This window comes from Haliaeetus leucocephalus, unplaced genomic scaffold, assembly GCF_000737465.1.
Source record: "Haliaeetus leucocephalus isolate CR32 unplaced genomic scaffold, Haliaeetus_leucocephalus-4.0 Scaffold566, whole genome shotgun sequence".
Lineage (NCBI taxonomy): Eukaryota > Metazoa > Chordata > Aves > Accipitriformes > Accipitridae > Haliaeetus > Haliaeetus leucocephalus.
In genome coordinates, this window is record NW_010973002.1 from 5001631 (window position 1) to 5020302 (window position 18672).

At 38.0% G+C, this 18672-nt stretch overlaps 1 protein-coding gene across 3 annotated transcripts in view; it reads left to right on the forward strand.

The window, feature by feature from the left end:
- The window catches only part of SNX13 (sorting nexin 13), a 75775-nt gene that overhangs the window by 633 nt on the left and 56470 nt on the right, over positions 1-18672 (forward strand). The gene's annotated exons all lie outside the window — the stretch shown is intronic.

The window sequence follows — 18672 nt, forward strand, 5'->3', positions numbered from 1 at the left end:
CGCGATCCGCCGGCGGCTGGGCTTTCCCGCCCGGCGGGGGGCCGCGGGGCCGCCCCTCCGCGGCGGGCCCTGTTTCTGGAGGAGCACACCTGGTGAGGAGGGGGCCTGCCTCGGCCCTAGGCCTCGCCGGAGAGATGTCTCCGCCCGGGCCCCCGACGCCGGATCCGACTTCAGCTCCTCTGGCCTCCACCTCTGCGGTAGCTTCGTAAAGGCTGCGTGTTTGCTTTCTTCTTAAACGGCTTAAAGCCAACAGTTTTGCTGTTGCAGGAGTTTGTGGTTGTAGGTAATTGGTAGAAGTTGGCTGCCTCGGTTTCCCTCTCCCTGGTAGGGAGTTTCTGTCCCAAAGCAGCTGAGCAGCCAAGCTGTGAGCCCAGCAGGTATTTGAGGATCAGCGTGGGCTAGAAATGGCTACTGTGTCCGAAGGTGCTCTCAGAGGGGCAGTCTGGGGGTGTTGGTTTTCGAGTTGCTGGGAACGAGACTCTCCCCATACTCGGTTTTCTCTGCAAAGACCGATTGATTTTCTATTTTTAATGTGTCAGCAAGGTGTCTGGCATACAGATACTCCTCCAACATGATGAGTGTGTTACCTGTGTCTTATAATTTGTTGTTTTATCCTGCAGTGAAGGTTATTTGTCCAAAACTGGTTTGTCTTAAATCTTGAAGGGTGAAGGCTTGCTTTCTGACACCTGAGAAATTTAGCTTTGCTTTCCTGAATGAGAGCTAAAAAAGTATCCTGAAGCTTTCAGTTTGCATCAGTTCGAAGTTTCAGGGCATTAGGAAAGTGGTTCTGTAGTGCCATGAGCTCTCAGATTTCACCGGGAGGGTAAAATTTGCTAAGTGAGTTAAACCTGTAAAAATACATGACCTATTTTTCCATGAAGGGTATGCGGTGGGTGGTCAGGGTTAATAATCTGCATTAAGTAGTGTTGGTGAGTATGATACATAAGCATTAACCATACTAATTTAGATTATTTCAAGGGTGGGGTAGAACGTTCTGAGTCAGTGCCTCATACCGGACTGTTTTTTCTGTTTGATGATAGCTGTGTATGCCTATCCAAGACACTTTATTGTCATGAAATTGAATTTTTTTTCTATTAGCACTGGTGTAGCAGCATGGATCACACTTGCTCTGTTGGCTTTTTGAGGTAGAACTTGGTGCTTATGTGTGTGATGACCAGTAATGATACTTAGCCTTGGTGTCTGGAGGACTGGATTCTGATGTCCTTTACTTGTAGTTCCTGTGTATAAAATATTTGTATATAAGATGCTTCAGGGTGAAGTATTCCAGGCTTGGTCTCTGCCAAGGAGATGACTTTTTAAATTTTTGGGGGGACTCTAGCAAAGTTGCAGGCTTTTCTTGCCTGCCTGAAAAGCAGTTGTGGGGAGTTTTTCAAACAATGAGACAGCTCTTGGCTGTCAGAGGACCTACCTGATATGTGAACTGGAAGGAGTCCTTCATGGCGTGTTTTTTTTAGGTGTTCTAATGGTGACTTGGGAGCTAAAACACCTTGTGAAAACTGTATGCAGTCACACCCATAAACCCTTTCCACACTTTGCAGGAAGATGCAGAATGCTTCAAGCCTACTGATACATGTATACTACTCTATAAACACCTAAATATCTCTCTCCTTTTTTTTTTTTCTTTCTAAAATATGTGAACATTGAGGTGGAATGTATGCTAGACGGATACTAGAGTAGGGCAATAGTGAAAACTGCACATGTCTGTAGGCTGCCTAAATTTATCTTAATAACTTTGAGGAGGTGGAACACTGGACAGCCAGGAAGTCTGTTGGTTTTTTTCCCTCTCTCGAAGTAACTATTTTATTTGAGAACATGTAGTGAAATGAGATAAAAAAATTTGTTAGACATTGCTGACTTGTGTAGTTTGCTACTGTCTAGAATGGCCAAGATCACGGTCTTTTTTTTTAACCATTAAAAATTTAGAAATATTCCTCCCACTATAACTGTTAGTTTTATAATTTAACAATGTAGACAATATTATTCTTAAATATATTTTAAGCATGAAGGAAAGGTAGAATCTGGTTCTACATGTATTGTTATCATGCAGTTAAAACATAACTTAGTTTCTCAAGATCAGTTTCCTACATCCATTGACTATATCCACATATGCAGACCCCAGCAGATTCAGTCCAGTTTTGTGTGGATGCAGTTAGGATTAGGACCTTCTAATCAGTAATTTCAAGGGAAGATCATACTTCCTGTCAGGAAAAAATACTGGGTGTGTTTTTTATTTGGCCCTTACTGCAGGTCGTCTTATTTTAGTTGCATCAGAAATCATGTCATTGGATGCCAAGCACATATACTTATTTACCTACTTAGCAAACACTGTTCCCCGATTCTTCATCATCTTGGCCATCAGAACTTATTTCTGCAGTCACGTTGAATACATTCTGTCTGCATGCGTTGAGTCCTGCTGCAGTGATCATTTCCCTAGTCTGTTGGGTTGGCCTTTCTGTGTCTTCTCACTTCTTCCCCTTTTCTTGTTCATCAGATGTCTCCTTTGCTTTTCAAGACCCAGTGTAGCCTGTTTCCATGCAACTTTGCTGTTTCAGCACTTTTTTGTCTGATTAGGCCATGACAGGGACAAGTTGCAATGCTCTGTCTCCTGTGTTTTTAGGCAACTGTCTTCACCATTCTTGCCTCTCATGTGGTAGCAGCTGTACTGCCCTGACTACAGCGACGTGGATGGTGTTTTACAACTCTGGCTCTTGCTCGTCAATAGTGTCTTAAGCTCTGATAGGAGCAAACATGAAATAGGATTTCGATGGGACTTAGTTTACAAGAAGTTTTAGAATGTCTTTCAAATTGATGGCCTGTGCTGTCTGCATTTGCAGCCTCTGTTGCCTCTAAAGAAGGCACTTCAGAAAAAGTGAGGAGTATATTTCTTTTTCCAATTTTTTTTCCCTCCAGTTGCTCATTAAACTGCTTTGAGATGCTTAGTGAGGACTTCCTTTGAATTTATTAGCAGCTAAATTTTTGACAAAGTAATTCTCAGCTTAGCAAGACTACTTTTGTTGCAGTACTGATGATGATTGACAAGATTTTTGAAATTTGACAAAGTAGAAAAACTTTTTTTTTCTTGTCCACAACTAAAAATGAGCCATACAAAATCAGCTCTGACACATTGGTGTTTCTTGTTACTGCAGCTGGTCAAGATAGTTCATGAACTACATGTAATATTTCCTTTCCATTAAACAATCTACTTTTTATTTATAAGAGATGTTTAACAAACTTTTTTGTTAAACTTTGATAGCTGCTAACCATTGAAAACTGTTTTTGAGCAAAACCAGGCAAATTAGCCTTGGTTTTAAGTATAAAGGTTGACTCAGCAGCTTAATTTGCTTTATAATAATAATGAATTAGTCTTAGTGAAACAGCAGCAGATTGTAGTGTACATGTTAGTCCAGTTCTGAAAGATGCAGAACACAGTTAACTGCTTGATACATTATAGCCTTGTTAATTTTTTCTGTTCCTTGATACATGGGTGTGGAAGGTTGCTCTGATGCTTCATGTGACTAAACTATGTTTTGCTGGTAGAGAGAGCTTCAAATGTGTAGACAATTAGCAGGGTGTGGAAAGAAATTAGTTTTCTGTCCTTTTGTGAAACTTGTATGCTGGGGCTTTGCCTTGGTGACAATGTTTTGGCAGATGAGCTGTAGCTAGAGCATCAGTTGGAGCCCCTCTGGAGGTGAAAAGCCTCTCTTCTTCAATATATTCTGTAAACGAAGGCTACCCTGTTGCTGGTCTGCTCTGTGTCCCTAATTGTTGCTATGACAGCTCTTTTAATAACTCCATATTCTGTGGAGTGTCAGTTAAAATTATGTGAGGAATGGTAAAATTAGGAAAATTAACCTTTTACAAAGAATGGATGTCATCTGTTCCTAGTGTTTTGTTTTTAAATATTTTGTTGGCTGTTAGTAAAAGATAGTGTCTAAACGCTCAGGACTATTCTTAGGGTGTACAGTTGGGCCTAAACTGCTGAGACTGAATGTAGATTTCTGCAACAGCTCTAAAATGTCAGTCTGGACCATTCCCCAAAACAGTGCGGAAGAGGAAAAGTGTAAAGTTCCTTAGTTCAATAAAAATAATAATAGCTTGTCTGGTTAGATAGCTGAAGGAGCTCCAAATGACGATTTCCTCTGTCTGGTTGCACTCTAGGGAATTATCTCTGTTTTAAATATGTTTGTCCCTTTCTCCCCACCCTTACAAAGATGACAAAGCATGTTTTCCTTTGAACTAGCATTAGAAGAGTTGCTATTATTAGAAACAAGAAACCATTCGCGTTGAATGTAAGTTATTGGCAACACTTAAAGAATTAATATTTTGAAATCCCATTAGCACTTTTCACCGTTGCTTGGCTGAGAGTACTGAGGCTGGAATAACAGAAAAATCAATTGCAATTGGCACTTCCAGTTATACAAGAGAGAAACTTCAAGAAGTACAAGGCATTGTGATCTTGGGCTTAATTGCTTGTTCTGTCCTGTCCCCCCATTGTCCCTGTGTCCCCCCGCCCCCGTAATGTCCGATTTCTGAATTGAAAAAATGAGGCATTATTTAATGATATAAACATATTGAAATATTTTAACAAGAGCACTCTAACCTTGTTTACATAATTTCTATAGTATTAAACCTTAAAACGATGACCACGTAGGTATGATGTGAAATGGGCATTTATTTTTAATGTGAGTAAGCATAGATGGTAGGTATGTTCAGCTAGGGGATGGCTTTTATAACTGCCATTTCTTTTGGAAAAGAGGTCAGTTCCTACCCTCTCAGAGTTTGGGAATACCTGTTAAAGATGTTATTCTTGCTCTGAAGCAGAAGTAGCTGTAAAATCCTCAGAGAGGGGCGGTGGATTTCTGAAGAAGTTACAGTGTCTGTTGGCATCCTGTTTTCTATATGGAAGGGGATGTGATCTCAGTGTTGCAGGTAAAACAGCATGAGTCAAATTTATTCTTGTAAAATGTCAATGTTAAAATACAAACATTTAAAAAGCCCCACAAAATTTTAACTGGTTTTGTTCAAGTCGAATTCTCTGAAAATCCAGGGATTTCCCTGGACAGAATACAGAATTTGACCATAGTGGTTCAGTAGTTTATTTTGAAGCTATTTCACCAGTGCCCCTTAAACTTCTTCAGTCCTGCTGCTTTGCATATTTTCTCAGACAGTAAGCACAAGACCAATTTGATTTGAACCTCATAGTTAGTTGGTCCACCAGTTGCCAGCAGGAGAAGGAGATAAACTCATCATTGCTGCTTATTTTCCATTAAGTCCCTTCCTACATCGAATGGCCTGTATGATGTCCTTTCTGTGCCTTGACTTGGTTTGAAGAATTTTTGATAATCAGAAATACTAAATATCAAGAACTGTTTTTTATTTCACAGGTAGAAATAGTGCTGTGTTAATTCAAGTGAGGAGTAATATGGCCTAATTAAAAGGTCACAGGTGCCTGTTGTCTATAACATTGATGTCTGAAATGCTTCATTCAGTGTCCCATTGCAGTTGGAGTTTTGGGTAGGAAGATGAGCTTCACACATTTTCTTTCCAAGAACGTTCATTAATTTGGGGGCTTAATTTGAAGAATTATGCTTAAATGTAGCTGTGCTGTTCTTACAGTGTGATTTTTGATTTTTATTTTTTATGTCTGTTCCTCTGCCTTTCTTCCCTTAATCCCTTGCTTCTGGGAAGAACAGGGTGATCCCAGTTCTATTTTAATGAAATCTGTTTGTGTCAGAATGCTATTGTTTCATAAATACCACTTTTTTAAGATCACGTATTCCTGTTCTCTAGTATATTTTTGCAATTCTAAGATATAACTGTACTCAACACTTCTGCTGGTGCCTCTGAGGCAGTGTAGGTTAGGCTATCCCTTGTGATGTAAGGGAACAAACTTGAGCAGGAAGTTTGAATTGCTACATATCCTGTAGGATGCTCTGCATTTCCACTCTTCCTGTCGGTGCTGTCAGACAAGGCCAAGTAGAAAATACTCTAGAAGTTCATCGCAAAATTCTTGCCACAGCTAACTGACTGATTATGAAACACAGCCTCAGACTTGGGATAATTTCTCTCATAGCTCTTAATTGGTACTGAAAGCAATGGGAAAGAACATGCCGGACGTTCCCAGTCATCCTGTTTTCAGCATTTGGCATTCCAGACTGTGTGGATGAGTTAAAAATCTGGTGGTGTATATGCTTTAGGAAATAAGTATTCAGTCTGTGTAACTGTAGAAAAAGAGTGATTGCTTTAAAGTTTTGCTGATAGTCGGAATGATCTTGGAACTGTTTGACTTGGAGGTGTGATGAAGCCTTGCTCTTTGCCGTGCTGCTGTTCTAACAACTGCTGCTGCAGACTGAGGAGGGATGTCCCTGATTGGTCTTGGGACCTTTCTTCCCTGTGAGGCCTGGCACCTCTTCACTTAAACCTTTGCATTCCATGTGCTTTATAATAACTCAAAACTATGTTTGTTTTCAGTTTTCCCAAATGTTGTAGTATTTGATATCATTGTATCATCTTACCTTTCTGAAGCATATGTAATGATTTTTGTGATGTCTTGAAAATAAGAGGATCAGAAATAATGATATGTATTCCTTATCCACTGAAGGGCATCTGTGTGTGTGTGTATATATATATATATATTTTTTTTTTTTCCTTCCTAAAATGCTATGCCGAGTGTTTGGTGTCGCCCCCCCCCCCGTCCCCCCCCCCGATATATCTTGGTGTATTTGTTAATGATAGATATCTCAATTTTTAATGAAACCTATGTTCGATTGAGGCATTTAACTTCTTTTAACATATGTGGAAGGAAAAATACTTTTTTTTGTGGTTTATATACTCAAATTAGTATTTCTGATCACAATGCTAACAAAGGGAAATTTCATTAACTTTTTAAAGTAAAATCGTATACTGTGAAAATCCTAAACCTTGCAATTTAATGTCTCAATTACAGATTTAATCTGATGGTACATATAATGAAATGGGAATTACTTATGGTTAATTTATTGCTGATATATATAATTTCAAAGTTCTCGTGGAAAACATTGTTTTGTGTGAATATAATTTTCATTGTTTTGATAAGAAAATATTTCTTTACAATGCTAGGCTAGGAGAACAAGGTTTTATATGCAATTTTCACTCTTACCACAGTTTTCCTTTTCATAGACAATTTTTTTTTCTAAATTGAGTAATCTGCAGTAGTTGTGTCAAACATAATTTACTCTTGCTTTGTGTGTACAAGCATTTAGTACTAGCACCTTGCTTTATGGTCTTACAACTATATACTGCATTCTCCCTTTTGTGCTTCATGCTTGTGTTAATTTGACTTGCACATGTGACTAAAACTTTGACATAAGTTTTATTTATTTCTTTATGTTGATTTTAAGGTCTGGACTTTAAATAGTATTGGTCTTGTGTCTTTCAGTTGGCAGTTGCCCTACTACAGCCTCTTAAAAAATTCTTGAGATTAAAAGTTAGCAATAATGAGACCAAAGGCAAACTTTAATGTTCTATGAATGTTTCTAAGCTCTTAAATTACTTTATTTGGTATTTTCCTTTATTGAATTCTCCAATTAATGATGTTCCTCTGTTGCCCATTACTGTTTCTTTTATTTGTGCTTTATTTTACTGATACCCTCTCTTCTTTTGTTTTCTGTTTTAAATTATTTTTCTGTTTTAATAATTTCAATATAACATTATGCTTGCATTCTTCTTAATTTTTCTCCCTGGATTTCTAGAGATTTGCCCATAACTGTTATTTCTCTTATTCTCTTTTTTTTTATGCATTATGCAAACCATTTTTCTGTTTTCCGATGATAAAAGTAATTGTGTTGCTTCTGTGTGGAATAGTGTACCTGAGTTAGTCTATGAATGCTTCCACCTTGCTGTCTGTGTGGTTCTTCTTTTGTTTATTACTTATTCCTCTCATGTGTTTCCTTCCTCTTTCTTCCTTATATATTTATCTTTTTTTGTCACTGGGTTGGCCATATATTTTTCTTCAGATATCCTGCATGCATAAAGGAATTTAAGACATTAAGAATGCAATATCATGTTTGACTTAACTGGATGTAGTTTCAGCTGATACTAAAGAGGTTTTCTCCCTCCCACCAGACACAAGCTGGTGGGACACTGCTTGTTGTATCAGGTCTAGCAGTTAAGCAGCAGCTGCCTGAGGAATTGTTTCGTCTTGGTGACCCAGTCTTCTGGAGAGGGTGGGAACATAGGAGAAGTTGCCCTATCAACAGCTGCATGGTCCGGTGTGAGGGAGGTGCATAGTGCTTTCCTGTATTTCCTTCTGTTTAGATCTAAGGTGACTCAATATCCAAAATAATTCCTGTCCTTTCGAAAACAGGGAATGTCATCATTCCTTCTGTGACTTCTCTGCCTCCAGAAAAAGTTACGAGTAAGGTTGGTTAGCTCCACTTCGGTTAGGTTTCTTTTTTGTTCTTGATGTTCTTAAGCAAGCGGCAATGATTGAGGTTTTTAGATGTCTTCTGTAAACTTGCCCTGAGACCTGGATATTCATATGACTTAATTAGTTTCGTCTATAATTAGTTTCAGTCTATAGAAGTATTAGTGGCAAGAGTTGATGCACCATTTGTGTCATTTCCTCCCCCCGCTCTGCCCTGCCCCAATTCTTTGAAATTTGTTGGAAATATTCCATGCCCTGATGTTTGAGAATGAAGTGTTCCACAAAGTTCATAGAATTGTCCCTCTATGTAAGCTTTATTTGCAGATGTTCACGCTTGCTTTCCCTCTTCAGTGTCACAGTGGGCAGGAGGTAGTATATGCACATGGGAGATATCCAAGAAGTAGTTGGCACTATAACTCTGGACCCTGTTTTTTTTGTGAGGAAGGAGAGGAAGACTACTTGAGGCTAAAAGAGCCATCTAGGATACTCAACAGGCTCTTGACTTCCATACACAGGCCAGATGGACAGAGGTTATGGAGCAGAGTCTTGGAAGAAATTGTAGGAGGGTTCTCTCTACTTATGCATATCTGGTTTTGCTTCTTACCTATACACTGCAGCGCCAGTCAGCATAGTTAGGTAGCAAATCACTTGGATAAAAGTTGTGAAGTTTCCTAGGGGTTGTGGAGGCAGCAGGCAGAATGGTTTTCTCAATAATGGTATTCAGGAAAAGGACTTGTGAAAGAGATGCACGGAGTAACCGTGCTTTCCCGAAAGGGATGGTGAACCAAACATCTCTTAGAAGTGAGTGGATAAAGCAGACAGGCAATAAGGACTGAAGGAGGGATTGGGAAAGGGGATATTAAACACATGAAGGGTATTGTTTTTATTAATACTCCCATTACATTTATCCTATGGGAAAAACACAATAATATTTAAACACTTTTTTCCTACTCTTAAGTAAGGGCAATTTTTCCATACCCTCAAAGTGCTGCTTTTTTTGTTGTCCATTCTGCCAAGAGTTAGGCATCAACTGCTTATTAAAGAAGTTGCAGTCGTCTTTGGATATTGTGGACTACTGAATAATCTGGAGGCACAGAACTAATCTCTTTCTCTGGCTTTATTTTATGCAACTGGATGATATTGTGTCCAAAAAAACAGTTGCAAGGAACTGGAAGTTTTGAGGTTTACTGTAGCTTTGTAAAGGTTTTCATAATTTTGTATGACATCTGTTTCCACAGTTGTTTTGTCTTCATCCAGTAAGCATGCTTCATGTAAAATTTGGCCTCGTAGGAGTTCAGATGTACTCTCGGAGACTACTGGGAATTTGTAGTGAAATAGTTGGTTGTATCAGTTTCTACATTGTGTAACTGGAGGAAACTTATGGCACTTAAAGAACTGCAGCAAGTTCAAACTTAAGAAGGAAACAGTGGAGTAACATCACAATCTTCAGAGGAAGGTGCTAGTATTCTGTCAGTGGATTTAAGTTTCTTCTTAAAATTGCACTGTATTTGCAACTTGGGATCTATTATTTGGCTACTGAAAGCTGCTGCTTTGTGGTGCATAATCTGATCTTTGAGGTTCCTCTATTTTTACATCCATTTCATTTTGTAATTTGTTAATTACGATGCTGGTTTAAAAGCACTACATACTTTTAAAAAATGTTGGGGAATTATCAGTAAATTTTTGAGAAGAGACATTAGATACAGTGAGGGGGTGATCATTGCAAGCAGGAGTCCAAACTGAAGCTAGATTCATGGTGCTGGCACTGATTGAGGGCTTGGAATTAGAAGAACACCCCCCCACCCCCCGAGTATTAAAATCAGTGAATATAATGTTGGTAGCTGTTTCTTCAGATTCCAATGTTTAGGCAGTAGGTGCCTGTTATTATGTTGGTGGTAGGTGTATAGGAGGCTACTGCTCTTGCTTCTTCATTTTTGAAGACAAAGGTGAGCACTGGGGGGTGAGGGGGTTAATACTTTTAAAAGTTGTGTTGCTTCCCAGTCACATAAAGGGGGGGGGGGTCAGAATATTAATTGGGAGCACCACTAAACTTCTTAAATCTACTGTTGCCTTGGTGGCCAGTGTAGCCAGTATGTGGCTTCAGTATATGGTTGTATTTTGTTTTGGCACAACACCCCTTGTGGTGGAATTGGATATTGTACATTCTTTTCCAGATGGATTTGTATTGTAATGGATGACCAAAACTGGACGTAGGACTCCAGGAGTGGTCTTGCATCTTCAAAGAGAGAAGGATCACTTTGCTGGACTTGCTGGTGACACTTTTGCTGGGTGGAATGCTGTTGGCTGCTTTTGCTACAAGGGCATGCTGCTGACTTGTGTTCTCCTTACTGCCCACCAGGACCTCTGGGTCCCTTTCTGTAGAGCTGTTTCCCAGAGAGTTGGATCCCAGCCTGTATCGTGGCCAGGGTTATTCTGCAGATGCATGCTTGTTTTTGTTGAACTTCATGAGATTCCTGTCAAGCCATTTCTCTAGCCTGTCGACATCCCTCTGAACAGTAGCTCTACCTTCCAGCGTATTGAGCGCTCACCCCAGTTCAGTATTCTGTGCAGACTTACTGGGTGTGCACTGTGTCCCATCACCCAGGTTGTTAATGAAGACATTAAACAGCATCCATCCCCCATACTAATCCTTGAAGGTTCCCACCTAGTTACTGGCTGCCCACTGAACTTTGCACCACTGATCATGTGTCTCTGCATCCCACAATCCAGTCAATTTTTCACTTACCTACTTATCCAGCCCATACCTCACCAATTTTGTGATAAGGAGACTGTGGTATATTGCATTAAAGGTCTTGCTAAAGGCAAGGTGCACAACATAAGCCCCCCTGCTTGTCCTCAGCATCAGTCACCTCATCATAGAAAGCGATTGGGTTGGTCAGACATGATTTGCACTTGGTAAATTCATTTTGGTTGCTCACAGCCTTCTTAGGGACTGAGCTGAGGCTGACTGGCATGTATTTTCCTTCCTTCCTGGCCTGGACCTTCCATCTTGCAGATCCTCTTCTGCTGCCAGTATAATCTGAGAAATCATTTACGTTGGCTTTCCGTTGAGCTTTGTCTGTCTGGATTCCATAATACCAGTTGCAGTACTGCCTGTAGTGAAGGTGCCATTTGACATTACAGCTGGGAAACTTGATGTGGTTTTCCTTTCTGAGCCCTACATTACTGTTTATAGCTTTTTTCCTCCTTGTTAATAAAGCAAAAGTGACTTTTTTTAGGGGTGGAGAGGGATGGGGATCTTCTAACCACATGATTTCATTTACCAAAATAATGTCACAAAGACATGTGACATGACTGACTGTAGTTAGAGACAACAGCCTAGATCACTAGGGACAATGTGGAAATTAATTTTTAGTCTTGTTGAGCGTGTCTGTTATTGGAGGACTTCTGGCAATTATGATAGATAATGTGAGTTAGCTTCTTTCACATTTGTAACCTGACCTAATAAGGCAATTAGAGTCTCTCTTTATATTTAGTCCAGTCTCAGATAAAAATATTCTGAAGCTATGTTGCTAACTTAATATTTTTAAAGTAACTTTTTCATCTAGATGAGGAGTATTGCTTATTTGGGAACTTCTAGCTTATGGTATGTACTTATGAAAATAATAAAAAACCACAGTAAAATATTATACTGCATCCAAAGCAGTTTCGTCTTAAAGTTGGTGGGATAATGTTGTAGTTCAGAGGACTCTGAAAATTGTGCTGCAAGTAGCAAATAGCAGATACAATATTACCAGTGGATTAAAGAATTAAACAAAACTCTCAGATGACTGATTTTATACACTGAGGTAGCCAGGTTACTGAGAGATTATTCAGATGTTAATGACTAAATCTTTCTACAGTAAAGTACTGGATTTTGTGTGTGTATATATATAATATTTATGTATATGTGAAATATATCTAAACACATATAATAAGTTTAACTCTCAGTAAAAAAAAGTCACACACATCCTGCAGATATGTCATTGAAACGTATGGTTTATCACTCTTGAGAAGAAACTACTGATTTTAAGGAGTTTGAGAAAAAATTATTTGCTTTTAGATGCTTTTAAGCAGGTCATCAAGTGGTAGAAACAAAAACTTGATTCTTTTTCAGTGTAAAATTTGAAGGGGTTGTCTGCTCTTTTCACATGTGATGAGTTGTTTAGGAAAAAGCAAAAAAAAAAAAAAAAGCACAACTGCTGCAGTTCCAAAGTGTGCATAACATTATGGAATTTATCTTATACCTTCATGTCTTTGACAGTTTTGTATTTGTAAAAACTAAGCACATTCACTTCATTTCACTTTCTATTTTTGTGGGGCTGTTACTGTTTGAAGTTTGAGATTTCCTAAAGTAGATACTGTATTGTTGTGTGTCTTTTTTCCTTTTTTTTTTAAGCTAATTCTATCAATTTAAGATTGTGCAAACTATTTTGCACACAGCAGCTGCTGTGAAATTGTGCAGTATCTCCACAGAAGAAATAATGGATATATTTTAAGGAAAGTAATAATTGTTTGTCAGACCTCTTATAACCCATCTTTTTCTAGTTTCTCCTCCCTTTAAAGATCATGGACAAGAATGGCTTGCCTTTGAACAGAAGGCTGTGTTCCAAACCATTTAAGTATAAATAACCTTCAGATATATATATATTTTCTTAGTAAGTATGAGCTGATATAGGTAATGGCATAAATTGGGAAGTAAGGTGGAGATTTGAGTTCAAGGAATAGGCAGCTGCTTATTGCTTGGCAGAGAGGATGCTCAGTTGAAGTTACCAGTACCATGGAACATGAGCTTAAAACTAAAGAGATTTTTTTCTACCTTCAAAAAGCATAGCTGTTATGGTATGAAGAAACCTTTTTAAAAACGTCCTGTGCAACTGTTTCTGCAGTAGCCCTGAGCTCTGCCTGCAAGTTTTTAATTAGATGGAACATAAAGAGATGGCCTACTAAGATCTGACTCTTTTATGGAGAGAGACTGATTGAATGTGTTTCTGTGAAGATAAATATTGGGAATCTTAAGTGGTAGAAATTGTTCTAGAAGCAAAGTTGATGATTCTTTAAATTCATTTAGTGGGATCAGGTTTCTTTAGCAGTGAAAGAAAGAAAACATTTGTGAAAGGAACTTTTAAATAACTCTTTGCTGCAGTTTTAGGCAAGAAAGTAAAAAGTTCAGAACGCTGCTTGAGCAGTAATCACAAATGAAATATTCAATAACAGTTTCTTGACTAAAGAACATGTGACTTCTTTTCAGCCATTTAGGAGATCAGACTTTTTTTACTTGATAAAGATTCTGGGGGCTTCCCCTTCTCTCTCCTTTGCCAGTGTTTTGCACCAGCAAAACTTGAAATAGATGTAATCTGTTCATCCAGAGGCTGAACATAGAACAGTCTAGGTTATCTCATTGGCTTGAATTCAAGCTAGAGTTGAAGAGATTATTTCATTTTCTCACTTTAGATCACCTTAGATGATCCTGTCAAGCAATAAGCCTGGCGCTGTTTCGATCACCCTAAGGTGATCCAAAATGCTTTGATCATTTTTGTCTGTCTTCTGTTCACATGTCTAAACTAGCTTAGATATAAGTCAGTATAAATTATTACAAAGGAAAAGGATCACTTTCTTTGAAATTATATTAAAAATGAGTTTGAGTATGTCACTTCTTTATTTAAGAAAGTAGCTGAAAGTGGGCTTGCATCTCCCATCCATCGTTATCCAAGATGTTCAAGTGCTTCTTTTAAACTTGACCAAAACTCCATATCCTTTTAAAGTAGAATACAATTCAGAGTGGGTTTTAATGCAAGCATGTTACCAGAAAGAGTGCGTATGTGTGTGTCCCTGAAGGTGGCCTCTTGTTTTTCATAGTAAGATAAATACTTATTCCACTTTCAAAATAAGGTTACATGAAATTAGGCTTTCTGTCCCTTGCTGATAATTCTGCTGTATAATAAAATAGCTGTTAGTGCTGAAAATGAGGGTTAGTAAAATGAAGGTTGGTTTAAAATTAAAAAATCGGCTTCCGAATTTCATGTTGTGATCAGCAATGCTGGCAGAGCAGGTGTGTGTGGAAATCTTGACTCTGGAATCTGGGCTGAATTTTACTCTGTTTTTTCATTTGAAAAGGAAGTTTGGTGTTGAAAATATTTATCATTTCCTGTAGAACAATTATCAGTGTTAATCAGAAGACTGTTCTTTTTCTTCATCAGCTTCATTACACAAACCACTTGTATCAAAATATAGAACATAATTTTTCTATTTTTATTTTAATAGTAATATTCTGACTGTAGAAAACAGGCAGGTTTTATTTTAGTAATGGAATTTGTTCCTCTCTGGATAAATACTGAAATTGAAGTAACGTGCACAATAGCTTTTAAACTTTTTAACTTTTAAATTTTTTTTACATACTGTACTTCAATGTTACATACTTCAAGAGAATGTTAGTGTATATTTTCATTCAAAGGTTTGCACTTATAAAAGTGAACATCATGAATACTCGAAACAGTGCAGTAATTGTGGTTTTAGAATGTGGATGAAAAATTATTGCCTGTCCATAAGAGCTTTGCTACACCACCTTGTATAACTGTGGGGGAGGGTAGGGGAAAATGATCCCAAAAGCTTTTCTGTCTCATGCAGTGTGAGGAGCAGCAGGAAAATCCAAACTAAATAGTTACACATGATTGCACTTGAATTAATCCAACTTAACCAATTAAGCCATTTGACATACATAGTGTGCATTGAGCAGAAGAGGAGGAGAAGGTGAGGTAGGGAGAGGACAGATGGACTCTTGCTTAGCAGAGGAGAGGAGAGCTTCCAGCCTCTGTAACTGGGAGGGATCAGCAGGAATACTGCACTTATCCAGAAGAAACTTCATTGGCCTAACTTCTTAACTCTTAACATTAATTGTGTAATTTATTTTTTTTTATTTAAAAGACAGTTAGTATATATTTATATACTTTAATGTTTTAAGCTTGCTTTGGGAAAAAATACTTAAAACAATAAAAGAAAAATAGACTATATAAAATTCCTTTTAAAAAAAAAAAAAATCCCAAGAGTTTTATTGTGAGTACTGCAGTAAATTGTTGTAGAAATTCACTACAATTATTTTTACATAGTCTGAAGTAGAAATGAAGTTTTGCCTTGCCTTTTTGGGCTAAGGAAGGAAAAGGGCAAAAGGATAAGGAGGATAAGATAAAAAGAGACCTGTAGTGATGTTAGGAAATGAGGATATGCAGAACTCTTTTCAAAACCCTGCTTGACATGTATTTCATTTGATTGCCGTAACTTTGGCAGATAGGAGAATGTAACTACAAAGATGTTAATGGCTTACTTCACAATCGTTAAATATTTCTCCTAGTAGTGTAACACAACAATTTCATCACAGATGAAACTGGCACTCCAGTTTTCCAATTTTACTTGTCATGCTAGTGAAGAGACAGTAATTTGAATCCTAAAATAATGTTTTTAATCACTTGACAAAAATGACACTCACCTTAATTATAGAAAGGTTTATACGTGAACACATTCCATTTACACTCAAAATGGAAGTAAAATTAAAAGGCAGATGTGTAGAATTAACAAAATTAAACTTGACATCTACTGTATATGCAATCCTTGTAATTTTTTTTTAATGTGATCCCAGATGTGGCATTAAATACATTTGGCAAAACATCATATTAAAAAAACCAAACAAAACCTTAAACTACCAAATGGCAAAGAATAGTTTGCTTATTAATGTCTAGTTAGGGACAGGTCAGCAACTGTCATTTTTAAAATATTAATGGACAAATGTAATTGGATATACACAGTAAAAGAATTGTCAGCAAAGCAGCATGTTTTTGTTTTTAAATGGCACTGTTCTTTCAATGTTCAGATTATTCTGTTGCAACCATTAAATCTGAAAACAATCACAAATGGCAATCTTCAGAAGTGGTATTGGCCTGTTGGATACTACGGCTGTAAGACCTAAATAGTATTCTGCTGAAGCTTTAGGATTGACAAGCGAATGATTCCAGAGCGCAGCCTTCCTGTGTGGATGTTCTTCGCTTCCCATCCTGCCCTGTCTCCAAACTTGAAACCACAATTACTCTGAGTCTGTGGGGGAATTGTGAAGATTGCTGAGTATGCCTGGAGCAGGAGCTCCTGGCTGGAGTGGGAGGACGGTGGCACACAGAGCCTCAAGAGAGAAACACCTCTGCTGTTTGGCGGCAAAGGGGAGGATAGGAAGAAAAGGACTACCTGTCGGGTGGAGTTCTGGAGTAGCGCTGGTTTTGCACTAAACAAGAAACATGTATGTATCTTATTGCCAGTTGCAAGCTAAAATTCACAGCGCCAGTTTAAATCCAACAGCAAACCTACAGTCACTTTGTGAATTATTTTAGTGAAAGATGTATCAAGGCTGAGGATTTTGCTTAAAGATGGGACAGAAGCAAAGCTCTGAAAGCTTGTCAGCTGAATTAAGCAAGCAAGAAATCTATTGAAGCTACTTTCAAGTATAGTAAGAAATAGTTGTGTTTGTTACTGCAGTAAATCATTGCTGTTGTGGTTGGTACATTAAATCCTTGCCATGCTCCCATTGATTTGTCTGCAAAATACTTTAGCTAATTCATAACTAGTAAATTATATTATGCATAACTGCATGCATACTAAATTACAGTGAGATTTTTCTTCTCTTAAACTGTTGATTTAAGACTGTCTGTGTGGCCTTAGTACACAGTTTCTACGAAGTGAATCCTGTGGATTTACATAAGCTCCTGTGTCAATGGTGATGTTAAGTCACATAGTCTTTGCTTAGCACTGCTAGCTATAGCAGTATGCAACTGGGACCATCAAAATGCTGCATTAATTAGGAAGCAGAAGCCAAAGAAGGGAAAAGCAGATGTATATAAGAAAGCAAGTTCTTTATGTACTACTCTTAGTAGCTGGCTGTATACTGTGGAAAAAACATTGAGTGGGAAAAATGGACAAAGCCTAGTCAAAAAAAAAAAAAGTCAAGCAGGTGGTGTTAAGAGGTGATAGTCTTGTTATCTGTAACAGCTGAATCAAGCTCATGTGAATATTCGCATTAGTGTGTGTCTCCTCTCACCTGATAAGGCTCTTCAGTGTGCTGTTTGGAGTTACAGGAAGCCCTTTACTTCAATTGCAGTTTATTTTGCTAAAGCAATTCCTTAATGTGGGAAGAAAATTACTGTGTGTGACTATGATGCTACATTAGCCCTTTGTGTATATGACCTTACTAGTACGCTGCAGAAGTTTTTCTTTTAAGATCTTAGTCATGAAAGATAAGAAGTGGTGATGGTGGGGCTAACATACAGCATCTGTGGTGATGGTAAGCTGAAGTGCTAAAACTGATGAGGTGGAAGGGTTGTTGATCTGGAATAAAGATCCTTTATCCCTGTGCACATGTGTGTATGCATACAGTATCTACCCATACATGCCTACCACAAGATTAAGGCCTATATTCTTCTTTAGTGTTTAGGTAACTGTCCCTACTTAACTGAAATTCAGTAAATAGTACTATGACAGTTCAGCTTGGAAGTTTGCCCTCCCAGCATAGGGCATGTCGGCTTCTTTTAAAGGGTCTGAAGAGCTGTGACTTAAACACTGTTTTTATACCATCTCTTCAGAAGACTGGCTTGTTCATTCTGTCAAGAGTGACAAGCATTCACCCTGCAGTTAACTTCAGTAAGGTTAGGCAGAGCTTCAGTAGATCTGGGAATCTTATAAAAAATTGATATTATAAATAAAACTTATTTGGAAATAAGTTGTAAGTAGCAAGGTTTGAATTGAGCTAGTTCCATACCGACAAGCTGCATTAGTCATATTTGTGTAATGTTTGGACTTTCTTTTCTTTTAATAGTTGATTGTGATGTGTTAAATGAACTTTAAACAAAGTTTTCATTTTTGTTTGGGAGTTGTACTGCTGAAGGCCCTTTAAGAAGTGTGAAGTTAGGGCAAGTTTTATTTACAGTCAGCCTAAAGGGAACCATGCTGATGATTAGATCCCTTTGAATGTCTCAAAATCTGTAAGACTATAAACCACTCATCTAAAGTATACAAGAATTGGGCCAGTATCTGTTGTACTTACTGCAGTGTACCAAGTTGTGTGAGTTTTAAGAAATCCTATTAAAATACCAAATGAGATTTGAATCTCTGTAGCCTAATGCTAAATTGCAAAACTAGAGCATAGGACAAAAGGTCACTGTTTTATTTGAGTTATAGAACTTTCTTTGTTAATTATGCATTCATCCAACTCT